The 22188-nt window shown below is 32.1% G+C and overlaps 1 protein-coding gene across 2 annotated transcripts in view; it reads left to right on the top strand.

The window, feature by feature from the left end:
* Nucleotides 1-494: 494 nt before the first annotated feature.
* Nucleotides 495-22188, top strand: part of LOC129222429 (uncharacterized) — a 140895-nt gene continuing 119201 nt past the window's right edge. Inside the window, exon 1 of one of the 2 annotated variants that reach the window (XM_054856944.1) lies at nucleotides 495-584. The gene's annotated coding sequence lies outside the window, so the exon portion shown is untranslated. Of the gene's footprint in view, nucleotides 589-22188 lie in introns of both variants that reach the window. The other variant, XM_054856942.1, reaches the window with a different exon arrangement.

Raw genomic sequence — 22188 nt, 5'->3', positions numbered from 1 at the left:
AAAAAAAAAAAGGAAAATCGTCTCCAAAAACAAGTCGATTAATAAAAAAGAGTTTGAAAAACAGCATCGCATCACATGGTTAATCTTTTACTACAATTCTTACATATGACAAAAGAACATAATTCATGTTCGAAAAAAAAAAATTCTTCCGAAAGACGATATATAAAACTATCGTGTTAATCGTGTTGAAACCAGTAAAGAAAATGCTCTAAAATCGCCAGCGTCCACTCAGAGGAAGGGCGTTGTAGATGACCCACAAAGCCAAAGGGGGTGGAGGAAGTTTAAAAAGTAAATTGAAAAAAAGAATACAGAAATAAATAAGCATCAAAATAAAAGAAAAAAAAACACGTTTCTTTTTTCATCCCATCTCCCCCATTCGGTTTACCTGTCCTAGAAAGGTAGCTCACTATTGGCGGAAGCCACAGGTGCCTCTCGTGACGTCACGCATAACGGAACCGAAGGGAGAATGGCGAGCGCAGTTGGGATGTGACAAAATCGTAAGGAATATACTGGTGTGTGTTTCGATTCGAACTGCTGCCGAACGGAGTGAGTGAAACCCATTGCGAACTGCAAGAAAATCCCCGGTCCGTAAGTGTTAATGTGTTTTTGTTATTATTTTTTTATTGTGATCATCAGCGTTAATGGATTAATTAGTTGCAAACATTTGTATGGTGCTTATTTAGGAATGTGTGCGAATAGTTTTAGGATTGAAATAATAATTTTAAAAACGTAAACAAAGCACAAATTGTAAAAAAAAAAAATGATTTTCTGCATTTTTTATTTTTTTATTTTTTAACATTTTGCGCTTTATTTGTATTTTTTCATTTCAATGAAGCACAAAGGATATTTAATCATTTTTATTTTATTGAATAATTTTAGAAAATTTTGGCCCAATTTGTTTTTTTTTTTTTTTTTTTTTTTTTTTTTTTTGAATTTAGAATGATTGTGTAAATGATTTTCACTGAGTTTACTCTTTTTTTAAAATTTTATTTGCTTATTTTGTATTAAAAAAATTGCGTTTACACAATTTTACTTAATATTTTGTTATAATCATCATAATTAGTAGATTATATTAGTTTCATAAAACTTGTGTGGTGCTCTCTTCTGAATATCTGTCATTGTACAGTTTTACTGGTCAACAGTCAGTGGAATACTTTGTACAGGGGCTGACAGGAAAAAAAACGTTGGGCCTGTTTTTTTAAATTTAGAACGAGTGTTTAAATGATTGTATTAAATTTACTCTTTTTTTTAACTTATTTGTTTAGTTTGAGTTTAAAAAGATTGCGTTCATGATTTCACAAAATTGGTTTCTTACTCGTAATTTTTTATTATAATCACCATCATCAGTTTTAGATTAATTAGTTTCAAAGAATTTGTATGGTGTTTTATTATGAATATCTGAAGCAAGGCCAGTAGAAAAACAATGTTAGAAACTGATTTGTTTATGTTTAGAAAGATTGTGTAAATGATTTTCCTTCAACTCAAATATATATATTGGTTTATTTTGTATTTATCAAGAGTGTGTCAATGATTTTACACAGTTCTTTTTTAATTTGGATTCTCTATTGTAGTCATCAACGTCATTTTTGGATTAATTAGTCGCCAAAAAAAAAAAAAAAACTGTGTAGTGCTTTCTTGCGAATGTCTGTCATTGAATAGTTTACTTGCAAATATTTTGTACAAGGGATAACAGAAAAATATTATTTCAACCTGTTTAAAAAATTTAAGTTAGGATAATTATTTTTTTTTTTTTAAGTTTGCTCTTTTTTTTTTTTAATTAATTTGATCATTTTGTATTTAGAAAGATGTTTTTTTTTTTGTTGTAATCATTATTAGGTTAATTAGTTGTAAAAAAATGTGTGGTGCTTTCTTATAAATGTCTTCCTTTGAACAGTTTTACTGGGAATATTTTGTCCAATGGCTAACAGAAAAATATTATTCTTACCTGTTAATATTTATTTAAAAATATTGTTTTTTTTTAAGTTAATTAATTTATTTTTGTATTTAGAAAGACTGGATAAATAATTTTCCAAAATTGATTTTTTTTTTGTGTTGTTTTTTGAATTGTAATCATCATCATCATCATCATCATTAAATCTTTCGCACACAAATTGGCAGTGATAACCTGCCTTCTATACATTCATTCATAGTGTTCATTCACTAAATTTAGTGCCTTTTTTCGGCATTTCCGCCCCCCCCCTTCAAAAAAAAAAAAGACGTAGAACCGTAAAAGTTCTCCCAATAATTACATATATAAATTTTAAATTTCCCAGGTTCTCAACCGCAGTGAGCAGTCAGTGGATTTTCGATATACAGCAAATGGGCAGCTCAGCGCCCATATATATGTTTATGCGGCATGTAAAAGATCCCTTTGGTATTCGTTTAGTTTTGTATGCCCTTTGCAAAATTAAATCCCAGTGCAGTTTCGCATTGAAGAGAGCACAGGTGCCTCCATCTGTTGGAAACTGGGCATTGAAATTATCTGTACCATTGACATCTGCGCCTTGATGGAGGCTCATGAAAGACTGGATGCCATATCTGGGGATCGCACTAGATCTGAAAAAGGTTAAATGACCTAATGTAGCACCATTAAAAAGGAAAAAATAACAATAAAATTTTAACTGGCATGTGCTAAATGCTACAATTTTGAACAATACTATGAATTTTTTTCAACTACATTGCGTATAAGCGTTCGGTTGCTGGTCGGTGTACCTAAGAGGCTAAAATTTGAAGCTCGCAAAACGATTTGAATTTTCGAAGAAAACCAAAAGAAAAAATGTAGTTTTATTTACTTTGTATTGCGAAACAAATAATAACCGAAACATCTGTTAGATATAGCGAGATCAGCGTTGTATGCGTAGATCAATCCATAACATTACCGCATATACTTCTCATTCATTCTTTTCTATGCGTAAAAAACAGTTATTTCGATGCATAACCGTGTCTTTAGATATTTCTTACATACATGTCAAGAAATAATATTACTAATACAGTTTTATGGCCAACGAAAGTGATATTTTTTTCGCATAACATCCTTTTCTGTGTTTAATCAAGGCCTTTTAAGATGATACAATCCAAAAATAACAAGCGCAATGCTCGAGTGACGCTTCTTTTATGTTTATCCTTCGTTCCTTTTATGTTCTTAATTAAGAGTCTTGCTTTTCATAGCTTGCAGGAAATCGGAACTTTTGTCTTTATATGTTAAGAATTGATCCAAAAATAACGTTTTTATTGCTTCCATTTTTACTATTACATGCAAAGTAACTTGTTGATCTACTTTGTTTATTATTTAATACTATTATATATGCGAAAGTTTGTTTGTATGGATATTTGTTACTCTTTCACGCAAAAACTACTGAATGGATTTTAACGATACTTTAAATTAATATAGATTATGCATCAGAATAACACATAGGGTAGTTTTTATTACGTTATGGCGGCAAAACCCCCCATAGAAGGTCGATAAAACATAATTTTCACATAAATTCCCTAATATGAGGGTGAAAAAAAACTTGCACAGATTAACATTATATGTCCATCGAAAGCTCTGATTTTTCTGCTGAAGATGGCACCTGTTCCAAATTTCTAAGTAGAATATAAAACGACTTATAAGCTTTCTAGTTCTATGTTCGAAGGCTTTCATCAACTCAATTCAGTATTTAGAGTATTATCTCAACTCCCTGTCGATAACTAGAATTGTTGTATTGTTAAATATCTTTGCTTTTCGTCTGTTTAAGGATATTCTCAAGTCAAATCTTAAAGTTACATTTTCACCCAGGATTGACTAATAATAACTGGATTAGGCTGATTTTTTTTTTTTTTTACTTTACACTTACTCATTACTCAATCGACCAGTAGGAGTCTTTCCCTAACTTTTTCGCGGAAAGATTTCAGTAGCTGAGGCAATTTGCAATTTTTGCAAACTGTCGCTGCTTTTGAGAGTACGTAATAATGTTTCTCGGTTTTCATATGTTTCCAAAATATCGTCATTAAAAGAATCCTTCAAACTTTTTTAAAAATCTTTACTAATAATAAAGCTGAAAGTCTCTCTGTCTGGATATCTGGATTTCTCTCTGTCTGGATGTCTGGATCTCTGTGACGCGCATAGCGCCTAGACCGTTCGGCCGATTTTCATGAAATTTGGCCCAGAATTAGTTTATAGCTTGGGGGTGCGATTTTTTGAAAATTCGATTTTGTTCCTTTTCTATTCCAATTTTTAAAAAAATTTACTGAGCAAATTATCACAACGTGGACGAGTAAATTACCAAATTATCATAATGTGGAAACATAACATGGGCAAGCAAATTGGTGAGAAATTCATCATTCATTATTTGTAAATATACAGGCAAACCAAATGACCTTTTAATTTTCTACTCCGGGCAAAGCCGTGGAGGTACCACTAGTTTTTAATAAACCAGAGCTAGGTTGTTTAATTCAGGCAGTAGTTGTGTAGCAACTGAAAAAATTTTTGATGTATATTTTTATTTGAATTTATGCGCAAGTAGTTTGAAATGTACTCCAACATTAATCAAGCCTAGCACAATAACATCAATTTTCCTATGTAATGTCCCAGCCTTTTATTTACTTATATTATTTGTTTATTTTTTTCATTTTTCATAGTAATTGTTTCTTTGATGCTTTGTTTACATTTATGAAATTTTTGCCCCAATTTTATGAAACAAATTTTCATTAATAATGAACACTACAGAACATTACTAAAAACAACAATTCTTTGTAAATTTAATTATTAGTTATTATAATTGTGAGTAATATTAATTATTAGTAAAAACAATTGCAGTGTTAATTGTTAGTAATTACAATTACGAAATCAATAATATTAATGAAGAATAAAAATAATACATTTGCATTTCAAAAATCACTTAGATTAAAAACAACATTGTTTGTCACATTTATTCGAAATGGTGTCAGTGAAAAACATTCAGAATTTGTGGATTTCTTTCTTTTAAAAAAATTTTTGTGCAAAAATTTTTATTTACTATTGCTTTTTTTTAAAGCTTTTCAATTCCCATATAAATTTCAACTACTTGGTGCTTTCAGAGATAATTCGAACAATAATTATGCTCAAATTGCATAATTAACTAAGGGGGTGCCCTCTCCAAAAAACAAGTTCGCACCCCCTAAATATCACGAAGCACCCCCGCCCCACAAGAGCAAGAGTCCCCCTCCAAAAAAAAAAGTAAAAGGTACCCCTTCCCTAAAAATCTCAATGGCGCAGTCTGCGCCATGACCCCCGCCCCCTAGGTGGTTCCCCCTGAAACTCAAAATTCATAAAAACAGAAAGGGGGAGATACAACCTGACGCACATTTTCCCACTTGTAGTAACCTACTTTTTTATACTTGGATTAAATACTAAATAATTTTAGCTTCATTTTGAAACATAATACACCTTAGCTTACTTGCTGTGGATAGCCTCAGACTGATAGTTTAATTTGTATTCATTCAGATCTGAAGATTATCTTTTTCCTAAGCCAATGAAAACTTTTGATTGGGGACTTAAATGTATGTTGAAATTTTAGACTTAGTGATAGCCACCTCGAGTATTGCATTATTCCAAAGCGGTAAACCATGAAATCAAGTGATATATGTTCTGCCATTCTCTTCTAAATAAGTAAACAGAAATTTAGTTTAAAATCTTCATTAGATTAAAGAAAGGAGTCTTACAACTACCCATTAGACTAAGAAAATAACGCCACTAGCATTTACACTAAATGATACCGATATGAAATTTTATTCTTAACTTTCAAACTGAGTTATTAAAAAATTCAAAATCAAAGAAAATCACTTCAGACAAAGAAGAACATGGTTCACAAATTGAAAATGCAGTTTTTCAAAACAATATCAAGAGATTGCTTAAAATTGAACCCCCCCCCCCCCCCCCATCATCCATTACACGCAAGACATTTAATCGTGCCGACAGTTTCGCTCTATCATCTAATGAACATTACTTGAATTTTGTTTAAACGCGCGCGTGTACTTTAAGAAAATAAAACCTAAAAATTGAGAGAATTTCCCCGAAACAAAATAGGATAACGGCACCAGTAACAGACATGCTTAAGACATCGCTCTTAGGTTAATTTAATTTTCTGAGCCTTTTAATGTATTTAGAATTTAAAACTATTTTTCTCTCATGCATCTATATCTCCTCTAACGTATGGTTACTTCTGAATCCTCTGAATGAATTAATTCTATTTTTATTTGCTCAATTTCAAAAAAAAAAAAAAAAAAGATCCCCAAGTAACGACACCGAAAACCCTAATCAAACCCAGTAACAGATAGGATGGGGAAAGGATGAGTTATGGAAGAAATTCGCTTTTTCTGTTCAAAATGCGCAAAAGCTCTTTATTTTTAGAACTAAACAGAGCCCGATCATTCTGATATTTGACACGGGGCAAATTTCTATTTCAGACCCCCCCCCCCCCCTAAGATTTTTGAAGATACTGGGCATGAAATTCATTTTGTGTCCACCCTCATCCCTTCATTCCTGCTTATTCTATAAAATGAAGCTATAGAATATTTTGATACTTGCGTATTAATACAACCATGCTAAATTTGGTAATACCTCATATCACAATATAGTATATACATGTAAAATGTAGAAGTGATATAGTATACGATAATTACATAAGATGTGGTTAAACTTTGCCCATTGCAGTAAACCGTAAATATCAAACTTATCTGTGATATAACTTTTAATAGTAAATACGGACTAAATTTGGAATGGTTTTGGGATTTGCAAAAATATCACAATTTTAAGGGGAATTTTTATCAACAAATAAGAGATTCTTTCCTTATCTTATCATTTACAAAAATATCAATGATATCATTGTACTCTGGATTCTGAGTGAAACCATTATTTATTTTTAACTAGCATGATAAATTAAGGGGATTTTGGGCCCCTTTGAAATCTAAGGGGAGGGGCCTGTGCCACGTATGCCCCTGCGGTAATCAGGCTCTGGAACTAAAGCCTTATTAAATTCAAATGAACATGAAACACCGGCTGATCTCGTGGTATTTGTTCATAACCTTCCACCACTGTCTTGTGAATGCCAACTGGCTCATATAACTCATTCTGATAACACTAGATAGTTGCATCGTACTCATGAGCCACAACAACATCAATTTTACCCGCCTAATATTCTTATTATTTAAATCCAAACTCATGATTGTTTGTTACTGGACCCTTGTCTGTTACTGGTGCCGTTACCCTGTACGCAACAAATATAATTGAACAATGAGTTTTGACTCTTAATAATCATATGCAGTAAACCCTCAGTGAGCTGGACCCTATATAAACCGGACTCCACTGAAATTGGACAGTCATTTAGATTTACGTACTGTATAAATAAAAAACGACTTGGCGCAATTATGTATTTTTCTAGACCTGTGTTATGTGATGTATGTACAATAGGCTATACTTAATTTTCTTTTATGCAGTTTTCATTCTCTCGAATTCAAAACAACATTCAATGTTTACTGTGTACTGTAGTTTGTTTATGTACCTTATCTCAAATTATAGGTCATTTTGTTCATTATTTTGTTTAATCCGTACTTTCATTAACTCAGAATAGTCGGGATTAATGAGGGTCTATTGTAACTCGTAAATAAATGCTCTGCTTTTTCGTGAAATTTTGGGGTCTTGACTTAAGTGAAGGATGTGTACCAATCACTTTCGTGAAAGTTGAAATTCCGCATTGTGAAATGGGGTACATATAAGACGTCTTGAAAAGCATATACACCCAAACCTGTTTGTATGCGGAGGATAGGGACCGCATAAAAAATCGTATACAAAAAAAAAATGTTCGAAACTTTACGAGTAACTTTAAAAGGCTGTTTTCGCTACACAGTTAAAAAAAAAAAAAATATGTGGTGGATATTACCGCATAAAAAAAGTCTCACATAGAAAATAACCCAAAAACTTATAAAATTGAAATGTTTAAACGAAATCAAGATAAACCAAGTGATGATAATTTTTGCCGTGTGCTTGGACAAAATTTCCCGAATAAGGACATTTTTACATTTTTGGGGGTTCACAGTGACTTCCCATCGGGGTGCCCATGTCGTCACTTGAAGATACCACCCTCGCACTCGTTTTAAAAGTAATTTCGCCAATTGAATCCCAATCTTGATTGAAATTTTAATATACCGCACAAAACAACATCGCACAAAAAAGTCGCATAAAAAAAGACCGCATAAAAAACAGGTTTGGTGTGTACTACTATTTTAGACACCGGGAGGCGCACCGAAGTCTATGCACGCTACTGCTTCACAGTGTTTTGAACCATTTCTTAACTAAATGTTACCATCATTTCTCTCATAAAGTAATGATCAAAAACTATACAGGTTGATTTAGAAAATGGTGAGGTTTCAAAGATGTATATTTTTAAGAGTAAAATTGGTGCGAAGGAATTTTTTTTAATTTTTAATGCTTAAATCTTTTTTTTGGAAATTTCTTTTGGATTGGTTAGTTTGTTTCTCATTTCTATCTTAAGTTTTAAAAACTCTCATGGTTAAGAAATATTATTTTTTTACATCATATCCAACTTTAAAATTGTCTTAAATCATAAATTTTTCAATGAATTCATTTGGAAGATGTTTATCATATTGATCTTTCTGCATTTTTTTTTTTTTTTTTTTTTTTAATATATTTAAATTCATAGGCTTGGAATCAGCAATTGAGAACAATTATTTTTCAAATCATCTTTAAACTTAAGAATATCATATACCATAGTTATTAAACCAAATATTAAAATAAGTTCATTCAGAATACGTTTTTCGGTTTCACTTTGTCTCATATGTGAGACAAATAGTTTTTTTAATATTACAACTTTTTATTATTACAACATTGCGCAGTTATTATTGGATCGATAATTTATTTTTTGATGATTGCTTCGTGTATTATAGTATAACTTTAAAAATATTACGATTTATTAGAATTTCGTGTGAATAAAAACATAAGAAGGTAGACTGGAGTTAATACAAAATTATAACTTTTAGAAATACAAAGTAATCAACTGCGGATGCATAGCAATTTGAAAAGAAAAAGGAACGTTGAAAAAAAGAGAGAGCAATGTTTCAGAACCTAACTGCGATCACCAATTGTAAAAACTTATGTTTGTCAGCGAAAAACAACATATTTTATGTTTTTAATTTTAATTTTTCTAATTAATAATCTCTGCGAATGAATTATCGAAGAAAAAGTTATACAATGTTTCGAATTGATAAAACGATTTTTTCTTTAAATGTAGAAGCAATTCGCAACTCCAATTAACTATAGGGGGCGCTGCAGCCCCTGTCTAATGGTGAATGAAAAAGGTAAAACAAATGCCGTAACTTTTAACTTGCTTTGGCGTTTAGTGAATAACAGTAATTTTTCATCGTGTTTGTGGGAAGCTTTCTTTTCTATTCTTCTGAAATTACATTACACCACAAACTGTCTGAAGCCCGTAATTCACCCAAAAGAAAACACGTGGAAGGAAATGTTTTACCCTTTTCGGTAGTATTGTTAATCACCGCAAGGTAGCGTATTCGAGCTCTGGAGTTGCAAATACTTGATTTCTTTTATCAGCTGCAGAAAATATGCGACCAGAAAACCATCTCAACTTTTAACCTTGTCGGCATTCATGAAATTCTAAACCAGTTAGAAATTTCGAAATAAGAATTGGAAATTTTTCTAGTTTATTTTTAGAAACTGTCTCACTTTCCTGATATAGCCTAGGGAGGCCAAGAAAAGGTTTAGGGAAAAAAGCATAGTGCATTTCTACTTTGAAAAGGGGGAAAAGGGGCAGTTGACCTATTGTGCAATCTATTACTGTCTCTTTTATTCGACTTCTGTGGAATTTTAAAATGAATCTCTGTCATTAAATAAACAAAACCAAATTCGAAAATTTTTATTCAAAAAAAAAAAAAAAAAAACTTTTAATTACACATTTAAGTAAAATATAGAATAATATTATCAGCAAAGGGGAAAAATAACATTAACATTCTATCAAAACATTTCAACTATTCTATTTAGTTTCCTTTAACGTTGCCATAACAAAAAGACAATAAATAGCTCAACGATAATTAAGTTCAATAATGCAGAGAAGCAAAGAGATGTAAAACTTTGCAAACGATAAATGATGAATGTAAAGCAAATAAGACAATAAATTTAAACAGCAGCAGTAACAATTACGCTTCTAAAAAATAATGAGACCACTGTACATTTCTTAAAATGAGTAATGAATAAGTACTGTACATAATATTGCATATTTTTCATAAAACTGTGACACCAACACAAATCTTTTTAATTTATCAGTTTCTTTAGCGTTTAAGCGCAAATACCATTCAAATCTTCTTTTTCTGTGAAATATATAATTGCTAAATTTTTAATAGTTATCAAGTATGAAAAAAAAAAAAAAAAAAAAAAAAAATATATATATATATATATATATATATATATATATATATATATATATATATATATATATATATATATATATATATATATATATATATATATATATATATATATATATATATATATATATATATATAATATATATATATATATATACATACATACATATATATATATATATACATATATATATATATATTTGTGATTTTGATATTAATGATAGTTATAAATGTATTTTAGTCGAGAAATTGAATAGTTCATTTTTACGTACTAAAACGTAGTCAATAGCTCAAAAAAGCTGAATATGTCATTAACAATACTTCAAACGCTATAATTTGCGGATGATTAAAGTAAATTCAGAATTCTGCTGTGTCCTTAGCATTTAAATATCAATTGTTATAGAAATGCTTTATGTACTCTTTTAAAGAAATTAAACTCAAACCAGCTTCCAAGTAATTAAGTTTTGTTAATACAGCTTTTGAAAAGTCAGTTTTGATACTGAACAAATCTCATTATTTGTTATTCAATATAAATATTTATTGTTAATACAAAGACATAGATTTTCCTTATTGACAGACACTTTTTTAATAACTGAATTTCGCTGTACTAAGTATTACTTTTATGTTTTAAGATATTGCCCATTGAAAAGCTGCACTGTTTTGAAGAGTTAGTTTCAAAACATCTAATCTACAACTTAGGTGTTGTCAGTATTTCGTTCTTTTCAAAGGTTGTAGTTAGCGGTAGAATTACATAAATTAAAGCCATTTTATCAAATCAATTGCACCATTAGAAGCATTAGGGGGAGATGGGGTACGTTGGACAGTGGGGCACGTTGAATCGGTCTCAATTATTTTAATACTATTAATATTTTTTTATTTTATTTTATGACCAACAAGTAGCACCTATGGTCCTACAAATCCTATAATGAAATGACATAGTGCAGCTATATTAAACAAATTTTATTCCAGAAAGTGTTATTTCAATAGTCCTGAGTAATTTTCAGGAAAGTGTAACTTGATTTTTTTTTTTTTTTTTTTTTTTTTTTTTTTTTTTTTTTTTTTTTTTTTTTTTTGGCGGTTTTCATGAAGATTGCGGAAAAAAATTGAACTCCTTTCTTAAAGTAAGTTTATTTTAGTTCACAATAATTGGCATTTTTTAAATTTTTTGCCAAAATGAAAAAATTATGACATCACTTTTTCAGACCAAGAAGATTAGGTAGGTTCGTCCACGCTTTGTGGGGCGCGTTGTATCGGACAAACCCACACAACATAATTTTAAAACTTTTTTTTTCTCTTAAATCTCAATAATTATAACAATATTCTAACTATTTGTGTATTATACATTCATTTCATTTCATGTTACACGTGTTTCGAAATAATAATAACTAGGGGGCTATCGCCCCCCTGCTCGCTAATAACTTAGGGCAAAAAAGCAAAGATTTATTTTATAATTGTTTAACAAAATTTATACTAAAGTAATCTTACCAAAAGATTTATTTCACGTCTATACTTTTTTACTGTTTATGTTTTTAAATATACTTCTAAATTTTTGCAGACAACTGTTTTGTAGAAGTAAAATATGCAATACATGCTATAATAAAGTTCCTGTATTAAACTTTTTTCTTTTTTTTTTTTTTTTGCTAAACAAGCATACTACATAGAAACAAAATAAAACAAATAATTGATTAAAGAATAAAAATGTATACTTTTACTTAAGATTATCTAATTTCATTTTTTAAATCAGATTTTAGAACACAAAGATATGCTAGCTTAAAATTCAATTTTATTGCGCTTTGAAATATATGGTATTGGTATAACCGGATTTTTTTTTCTTTTTGTAGTTGTTTCATGCAATTCAATGAGGAAAATCAGAGCTTTTTCCCTCTAGCAAATATTGATGTAACTTTGCATAAAAATAACATATGACTTATCCTTCCAAAACCCAGTCCAATAAAAGTGATACTTCCAAAGCTCTGGAAGTAGCACTTTCATATTCTTAGATACTATCATTAAACGTATCTTTAGTTAACTTTAATCTGCATTAATTGTTTCATGAATATTCAATAATTGATTTTTCTTTTGGTTTTTAAAAAAATAATTGTGTACTAGTGGTGAATGCTTATTGCTGTTTTAAATTAAAGATGATTTGATCAATTAAAATCAATTTAATATGTTATATTGATCTTTAAACTTTATATTTTGCACTCTTCCCACAAAAGATAATTTGGTAGGAACTACATTTTATAGTATTTATTACTAAAATAATAGCAAATGTTGTTCGAGTTTTGCGGTCCAACGTGCCCCACTAGGTGGACCAACGTACCCCATTCGTGGGACACATTGGTCCACTTTACTAAGTTGCATTGAAATATTAATATAAAAAAAAGATTATCAATTCCACATTTCCAAAAAACTCTGTGGCGTTGAGAAGTGTTTAGTGAAACTTATTGTAGAAAATCAAACTGCTCAATAAATTTTTTGACGAGATAAAAATGAAAAGTAAGAAAGCGGACCAACGTGCCTCACCCCCCCCCCTTAAGTACTGTGTTTCAAAGTATAAGTTATACAGAGAAAGATTTTCTGTACTCTAGATATATTTCTGTTGACCTATTTATCTTAATATATATGTGTGTAAATTTATCTATATCTGTCTATCCATCAGCGTGCATGTTAAAATATATGAAAATCCCTCCAGAAAACTTTTCTAGCTATTTCACTAATTTTAGAGATTTATTAGCATTAGAAAAACTACAACAGATTAATACTAAGCAGAAAGTTACTGCTCTGTAGTCAGGGCTAAGTCAGAACTACATTCAATGTACCGACAACCTAGTGTAATACGACTGTTTCAAAAGTCAAAAGAAAGTAGCTTTTTATCTTTAGCTATTGTAGAAGAATATAGTTTCAGCAAAATATAGAGAAAATATAGTTTCCTCCATGTTGATTCAGTTTTATCAATGTTCTTGTAAGCCTTGACTTTTATTGCAAAACTATTAATTTTATTATACTATATTTCGTTCTTTCGATTTAATTGCATTCCATAATGTTCTTTGTTTACTCCACAAGTATTCGTTTTGTGTGGCGCTAACTATGCATGTACTATTTTATTTATTTATTTCTTTATTTTCTAAGGCTTTTATAAGTTTTTAAGTTCTTTCAAGAAATTCTGATATTCATTTATGTAGAGGGGGCTTCGTTCCCTGCTCGTTTCGCTCTTCAACTCCCTTTTGTCACCTGCGGTGGGTGACAATTAGTGATTTTAATGTTTTTTTTTAATTTCTGAATGTCCAGTCCCTTATGGTTTAAAAGGGTGTTCATTCATTTATTAAATCATTCATGTACTTATTAATTAGTTAAGTAATTAAAATCTTCATTTTTTTCATTCACGTATTCATTGATTCATTCCTTTATTTTCTTATTCATTCACTATTTCATTAACTTAGTTGTTTACTTATATATTAATCAATTAATTATTTATTCATTTATTGTTCCACTATGCATTTATTGATTCATTCATTCATTTATTTGTTCACTCATTAAAAGAAAAATATTTTAATAATTAAATAGAAAATATTTCATTGAAAAAACAATTTAATTATCAATTATGTTCTTTTGTTTGCACTGGAATTATCAATACGAAGTTCTAATTTGTTCGGTTTGAAAAATGTTAGTTATCTTAACTATTTATCTTTGCCTCACATCCCCCTACAAAAATATAGTTTTTATTATTATTATTGTTATTGTTTTCAAGTCTGATAATAATATTCCTTAACGTTTTTAGAGGAATTTCATTAAGTTTAGAGGAGTGAAATATGCGAAAACAGGAAGACCATAATATTGATGAGTTCCATAAAAAATTAACTATCTAAGGATGTAATGGAAGACGTTAGGGGAGGACACGAATGAAATGCGTACTATTTAGATTTCATTCAGAATGTTTGGTCTTGTGTATTTAAAAAATAATAAAACATTCACATATTCTAATTAAAAAATTCCAGTATGCTTCTCTCCCCCTCCCCTCATTTTACACAATGATAAAATTTTATTTGAAACACAAAACATGAAAATACGCTTGGCTAAATTTTTGAAGGATGTTTCCGATTTTCAGTGAGTGAAATACGCTCGTAGGGGGTAGAGGCATCAAAAAACATCTCTGAATATTCATACAGAACAGAGTTTGTTTATTTTTTTGCTCCATATGTGCTTCATTGTTTGAATATTATTGAAAGTTAAAATAAATGATCATTGTGTTCCAGTACCTACATTTTTGTAAAAAGATATATCTACTTATAGCTCTTACTTCACGGTGTCTCAATTTCGCTGTTAAGAGCTCTATTTCTGTGTTATAGCTTCAAAGACGAGTAGACTACAAATGTGATTTATAATTTGCATGCAGGTTATCCAGGTACCATAAATGACAACGCTGTTTGAAGGCCATAAACAAAATTTATATGCTAATTACATACGAAAAAATTACTCGATAAAACCTATTCCTTTAAGTTAAAAACTTTTATTTTAATTCTCTTCCTTGTTTTGATTTAAGTTACGTTGTCAGAAAAAAAACAACAGATGTTTCTAGAAACCCTCCCTTACGGTTTTGAGTAGATTGCTATCAGATCGGTCACACGTGTACTCTGCACTATAAATTGCTTTTCAAAATATCTGGTCAAGAAGAATTCAATGTGATGAATTATTGTTACCTGATGTGGTTATTAAGTGGCAACAAAGGTTGTATAACACATTCCCAATTAATGTCATTGAAATTTATAGCTGTATTGGGCACACCTGTTGCTGAATACCATTCATGTCTTCTGTGAACAGGCCTATGGCAATTTCTCTTGTTTATGAACTATCCAAATTATTATAGAATATTTTAAAGAGCGTGAAATCGTAATAAACAAGCTGCAATTCGAAATTTAACTGCTTCATTGTACGAAAAAGAACCGTAACATTGGCGAGCAAATTGGCGAGAAATTCACCATCCATTATTTGTAAACATACAGGCGAACCAAATGACCTTTTAATTTTCTACTAAGGGCAAAGCCGTGCGGGTACCACTAGTACTTAATAAATCACACACACGTGTGTGATTACTTCAGCAATAAAATTTTGCTCAATACAATTTTAAATTATTATTTTCAGAATAATATATGAAGCGTCACGTGTGAGACAAAATGACCGTTTTCCGTGCGAAGGCCTACTACTGATTCGAACTCTTACTAACTTGGTCAGCAGCTAGAATACATGTATATGCTTATGTTTCTGTTATCGATAAAAAGTTCGATTTTTCAAAGTGCTACTGGACATGAAAACGTAACTTTCGGTTGAATTATACAGTGACCCTTAAGGACGGAGAGGAAGGATAGGATCATATGCAACATATGTAAAACAGTTGTGAAAGTGTAGAAATTTTTTCATTTCCAATGCCATCATTTCCCTGTTAAAGACAACCCGTCAAACCGTTTTCCGGATGATGTAGTATCATGAACATCGTAACCATCGCATGCTATAGAACAGTGATGCTCAAACTTTTTTTTACCCGCGGGACAAACAGAGGGGCGTGCACAGAACCTTTGGGGCCCGCCACAAATGACTTTTACGCCCCCCCCCCATATTGTTTACCCTTACGTCTCCTATATTTCACCCGTCATTTTTAAAATCTCGAGCCCCCTTCAGGCTAGGACCCGGACTAACAGGTGTCCCTTCTCCCCCCTCCCCCGTGTGCACAACCCTGGTGACCACACCTCACATTAAGATGAATATCGAAGGCCAGATCAAATATAAAATTTAATGACATTACAAAATATATATACATATAATGGGCATTGGAAACCAAAGAAAATTAAAGACAAATTCCAAACCAAATATTGCTATCATCATTAATATATGCTTGTTTTATTGATACGATTTTGCATCTGTTTTTAGAAACCAATTTGTAACTACTGGACATCAAATTTTCGACAATCAATCATAACACCGAATGCAGGTGATTAGTAATTTTGAAAGGTTTCAAAATATATTCTCCGTTTTTTAACATTGAACACAATGGCGGGACGCATTGATCAATTTCGCGGGTCAAAGATGGCCCGCGGGCCGCAGGTTGGGCACCACTGCTATAAAATAATTCATCTAAGTGGACAGATAGACCATAATATGTTTGTCCGTGAATTCTTCCTTATCAACTTTTATTTCAGACAGTGTAGAAACATGAAAACCAATTTTCGAATCGCTAAACATCATGAAAAACTCTTAGTACTTCAACAATTTAACAAACATTTCAACTTACTTTAGCATAGGTAATACATTTTATAACGTACTGTAGGTGATTTGTAAAGAAGATTCATTTTGGAAACTCTCATCAATGTTAGGTTTCTGTGTTTGAAGATTCTTTCTCTCGGGATTTTCCAATCTTGGAGGAAAGATTGCCTACATCAGGCACTTCCAAAGTGCCCTAATTTCATGCATTCCTTCAGAGTGACAACCGTTATAAATTCATGGTCCTTATCATTTCATTCTGTTACTAATACAGCATACCCAATGCACATACTCATCTGCAATACTTCGGAATACGGAGCACGGATTGTACTGGATATTACAATAATTATCCAATACTGGAAAATATTGGATACTACAAGAAAAGCAAATCATAGAGGTCTCTTAAAATTGTTTGCCATGCAGAATTTCAATTATCTGGTGTCGCAAAATTATAGCGCCTTTACATTCAGCATAAATGCAAACAAGTCTGTAATATACTGTTAATGAAATTGATTTTGTCGGTCCTCCTCTATCGAACAATACATAGCCACAGTAAAAAAAATGTGTTACGCTGATGCATCCCGAGTAATTAGTTTACAAATCGATAGTATCAAACATTTCAAAGAACAGGTAGTTGGTTCATTTTCAAAATCAACTAGATATTAAAGAGGACACAAACCGATTATACGAGGGGGTATCAAAAAGTAAGGTAACAAGCCCAATCAGAGAAAACGTTTATTCAGGAATTAAAAATATATATACAGTGTAGGAAGGCACAGGTACATATTACTTCCCTACATAGTCACCATGCTTATCGAAGCATTTGTTCCATCGGTACACCAAACCATCGAAAGCAGGACGGAAGATATCAGCGTCGCGGTTGTGCAACCACATCAAGACGGCTTGCTGAACCTCAGCATCAATTCTGAAATGCAGACCTCCCAAGTGTTTTTTTAACGGTCCGAAGAGATGGAAATCACTTGGTGCGAAGTCGGGATTCTAAGGAGGCCTGATCTTTCCTCATCTTGCACATCTGTTCTGCCTTTGTCAAACTCCGTGCACCAAAACCACACCTGTTTTCGTGACATAACACTGGTACTGTACACTTCCACCAATTGGCGATGAATTTCAGCTGGAGAATTTTTCTTTAAACGCAAAAACCGTATCACACTTCTTATTTCAATCGCGGACCATGCTTCCGTCAAGGCAGCCATCTTCTAACTCAAATTTCGTCATGTTACCAGCCTACCAGCTCCTTCTACCGACACCGTTTGAATGCTGTGATTGTTTCCGTTACCTTCAGAGGGATATTTATTCATACGGATAATTAGCACACCCGTCAGAGCTCTTGTCACCTTACTTTTTGATACCCCTACGTATTTATGGAATGTGAAAAATGTTACGTTATGAATTCTTTTTTAAAAGGGGCTCAAAGAAGAAAGAAATTTTAAATGTGATGCAAATTAAATTTATTACATCCTGAGTGATAAAAATGACTTTCACTAACTGTGCCAAGATGAATAGATTTGATTCTGGAAGTGATCATAGGTTGGTACGTTGCAAAGTCTCAAATTGTATTAGAAAAACAAAAACTGTTTGAAACTTCAAAAAAAAAACAAAAAAAGAATTTATCCATAGCTTCAAAAAGCTAAACTGCAACAATTCAACAATTTCAGATCAAATTGAGAAACAAATTTGACTTTCAACTGGATACTGATACTGATGATATCAATGAATTCGGGGAAAGTTTTGTCAATGTTATTCTTGAATCAGTGAAAAATATTGGTGCATTTCAGAAGGTAAATCTGTTAAGAAAATCTTGGAAGAGACAGCTTTTTTAGAAAAGGAAATCTGCATAGTAGAATTCAGTCATTGAGACGGAAGGTGAATCCCGTGAGTTAAAGAGCAAACCAAAGTTAAAGTTACTAACTTTACTTGTGATGTAAAGAAGTTAAAATGGAGCTGTACTGGGCACCTTCTCAGAAGAAATGATGGTAGATATGTATTTTGGAAATACCTAAGTCTGCTGTGGCAACCTTCGAAAAAAATATAAAATGAGCCAAAAAAGCAAAACTCATTTTGATGCAGCAATGTATTGATCCACAAATAAGTAATTTAGTATTCTCTCTATCCCAAATTAGTCGTAACATTTAGGGTCGAAAATGTTGTCCCAAATTAGTTGCTACGTTTGAATAGTTTTGTACAAAGTATTGAAACTGATAATTTTATGATTTTATTTAAGTACTTTTCAATGATTTGAGAGTGATATGCTATCAATCAACAACATTTACTTGCCAAACATTCCCTCCTTAAATCAGTAACTATTGAAATAGTTTCAGAAATACAGAGTTTACACACCTTTACCAGGTCCAAGACCCATTTTGTAAGGACTCTCTCATCAGTAATCGAATAAAAGTATCTTCTACCTAATGAATGGCGAATTCTTTAGAAAGCAAGATGACATTTTCAGTGTCCTAGTAGTGGAGTCTTTACAAAATCGGGCTTGACTTCAGAAAAAGTGCGAACTCTTAATTCTTGAAACTAAGTTGGAACTGAAAAAAGAAGTGATGGAGGGAGTACTTGGTAAGTAAGTGCTGCTAATTGACAGTATAGCACTCCAAAATCTTTTTTAAAAAAAATCAAATATAACTATAAAATCATCAGTATCAACAATATTTAGATGTAGCAACTAAATTCGGACGAAGGGAGTCGCACATTTTTGTATCAGAGTCCTCATAGAAACTGCTTGTTTTTCAAATACCATAAAGAGAAACAATAGCAGAGAAAGCAACGACTTTGAAATGTGCGGACTCTTGTTTCTTGAAACGAAGTTGGTACTGTTTAAAAGAGAGGGAGTACTTGGGAATTAAACGCTGCTAATTGGCAGCATAGCACCCTGAAATCTCAAAAGAAAATCAAACATAATTATAAAATCATCAGTATCAACAATCAGTACAAAGTACGTTTTTTCATCAGAGGCCTCATAGAAATCGCTTCTGTTTTTCGTAGACCATTAAGAGAAACAATAGAAGAGAAATCAAAAGTAAAACTTGAAGAAGAGTCAGAAGGAGGTAAAAGAATCATTCCTAAGGTCAAAGTGTCCCCGTGCACTTTCTCTACGGTATTGACTTTCGCTTCTCTACTCACGTGAACGCGATGTATCTATTCCATAGCTCTCGCAATGCAATTGAAGCGTGTTACGAAGACTGGTTCTAAAACGCGTGAGAAGAGACAAAAGAGAAACCACTAAAACTGGGTTAGCGAAAGTGGTTTTCCAAAATGGGGTCGCTCTATCATCGCTTCCGGATTCCCGATTTGGAGGAAGTCCCACGCAGATTTTTATGTATTTTTTTTATCTCCATCCCTTTCTCTTCACCCGTGGCCTCAATAAGATGATTTTCTCTTTTTCCTACTACGGCGAGCAAGCTGGCTGGACGAGGGCTCTTGCTGATTTTGTTTTGTTTTTCTTTCGTCATCCACCTGTGTTAAATAGAGATCTTGAAAGGTGTATTTTGGAATTAGATTGATATGGGCATACATAGGTTGGTGTTTTTAGCAACAAGCGGGATTATTAATACTACAAGGAACTGAAGTAATTACGAAAGAAGTGGTTGACTACAGAGGCTTATTAGATTAATTTCCTATGATGTCCAAGGGACGAAGAGCAGTTGTATCCAACCGGTTTTTTCATTGTAGTTGTCAATGTATATTCTGCCAAGGTGTTTTACACTACCGATTAAGAGCTTCAGAAAGAAACAACGGTGAACATAGAACACGTGATTTTTTTTCCTCTGGCTAGGTGATATTTAGGGGGTACAGCTTCTACAGCTCAAAAACTTTACGGCAACCTATGCATTCAGTCACGACTGTTAAGTTCTAAGCCTGGCGAGTGGTTGTTGGCAGTTTGTTTTTGTGTAGTTGGTGGTACACAAATAAGCAGCATTTCAACACCATGCCGAGAGTTCCAAGATTGGTTTAGCAACTTTTTTGATATATTAGCTCAAATTCCGAAGATTAATGTTCGCAATTCTCATATTTAAGATTTTTTTCAATAAAAATGGATTTCTTAAATCTTGCCCAACTTCTAAACCTCTTAAATCATGAACTACGCCAAGTTCTGAAGTAGTTTGCTGTCCATTTTACTCAAAATCTCCCTTGTGTTACTTAGACTTCTTTCTTTTTGCTGGATCGGGTGAGAGGCTCATTGCCTCTATATTCTTGCGGAATAAACTCAAAATTACCTAAACGACAACATCCATTCTGTTGAATTATTAAAGTACGTTAAAAGAAGAAAACGGAGACTTATAATTCCTTTTCTCCCCATAGTGAGTGATAAATGTTCAAAAACTTAAGATCAGGGCCCGACTAAGATTTTTGAGGGTACTGGTCGCGAACTTTATTTGGTGCCCCAACTAGTGGCTATCCCACTCTAGACCTCCTCTGACTATAGTGGGTTCTGACAATTTGAGCTATGACTTTGAAAATGTTTACTTTTTGCGGCGTTCAGTGTAAAGAAGACGTTTTATTGGTGTAAGTTTGAGTAGGAATTCTTTTACAAAACTACAACCTAATTCAACTCAGCGCCAATTACCCTCCCTTACCACTCCAAAAAGCGGCAAGCAAACATTGTCAAAGTCACAGCTCAACTTATCAGAGCTACACTATACTATACATTAATAAAATATCTTGATACTCAAGTATTAACTGCAACCATAACAATATGAGATGTTGTCAAACTTTTGCCAGGTTACAATAAGACATAAATAACAAGGATACCTATTGTATGGAATTTAAAATTCAGTAATATATAAAAAGCCTGGAGTGGCTTTGAGATTTTTGAAAGTTATAATTTTAAGTCAATTTTTCGGAAAGGCTTTATGTTTGCTTTTTCTATGATGAAATTTGAAATTTCTCCACTTAAAAATAAAAAAATAGCTACAGATATGGTGCCCCCCAAATGATGGTGCCGTGGGCCCGTGCCCCGTGTGCCCACGCCTTAATCTGGCCCTGCTTAAGGTAACCTGTTATTAATTAAGCATTGCACAAGGAGAAGATCGATGGGTGATTATGGGTGATATGATTCTCGTTTTCCTGTTAGTGAGCTGGCTACGGGATTTTCGTTTCATTGGGGTTCTAAATAATACAATTTTGAATGGTGAAAACTATTTTGGTGCGTGGGAAGGAATAAACTATGGAAAGAACCAATTCAAATTCTGTAATTACAATATTGATCTTAAAATTTTCAAACGTTGTCAGACATTTTTCATACGAATCTTATAAACAAATGAAAAATAAACGAATAAAAAGTGTACAGGACATAACTTTTGCCAAATGATTTATAAAACTTGAGAGCCTAAAATGATCTTGTTTGATGAGTACAGTACAGAAAAAAGACAGGTGCTGAGTCATGTGATTTCCTCTGCCCTGATATCTATGAATTATAGATGATTGAATGTCGAATGTCAATTTGATTCATTAGGGCATTACGCAGAGCAATAAATCTATGGGGTCACCAAT

This window comes from Uloborus diversus, chromosome 5, assembly GCF_026930045.1.
Source record: "Uloborus diversus isolate 005 chromosome 5, Udiv.v.3.1, whole genome shotgun sequence".
Taxonomy (NCBI): Eukaryota; Metazoa; Arthropoda; class Arachnida; order Araneae; family Uloboridae; genus Uloborus; species Uloborus diversus.
The sequence above is the reverse complement of the archived record's forward strand: the minus strand, read 5'-3'. Positions and strand labels throughout refer to the sequence as shown.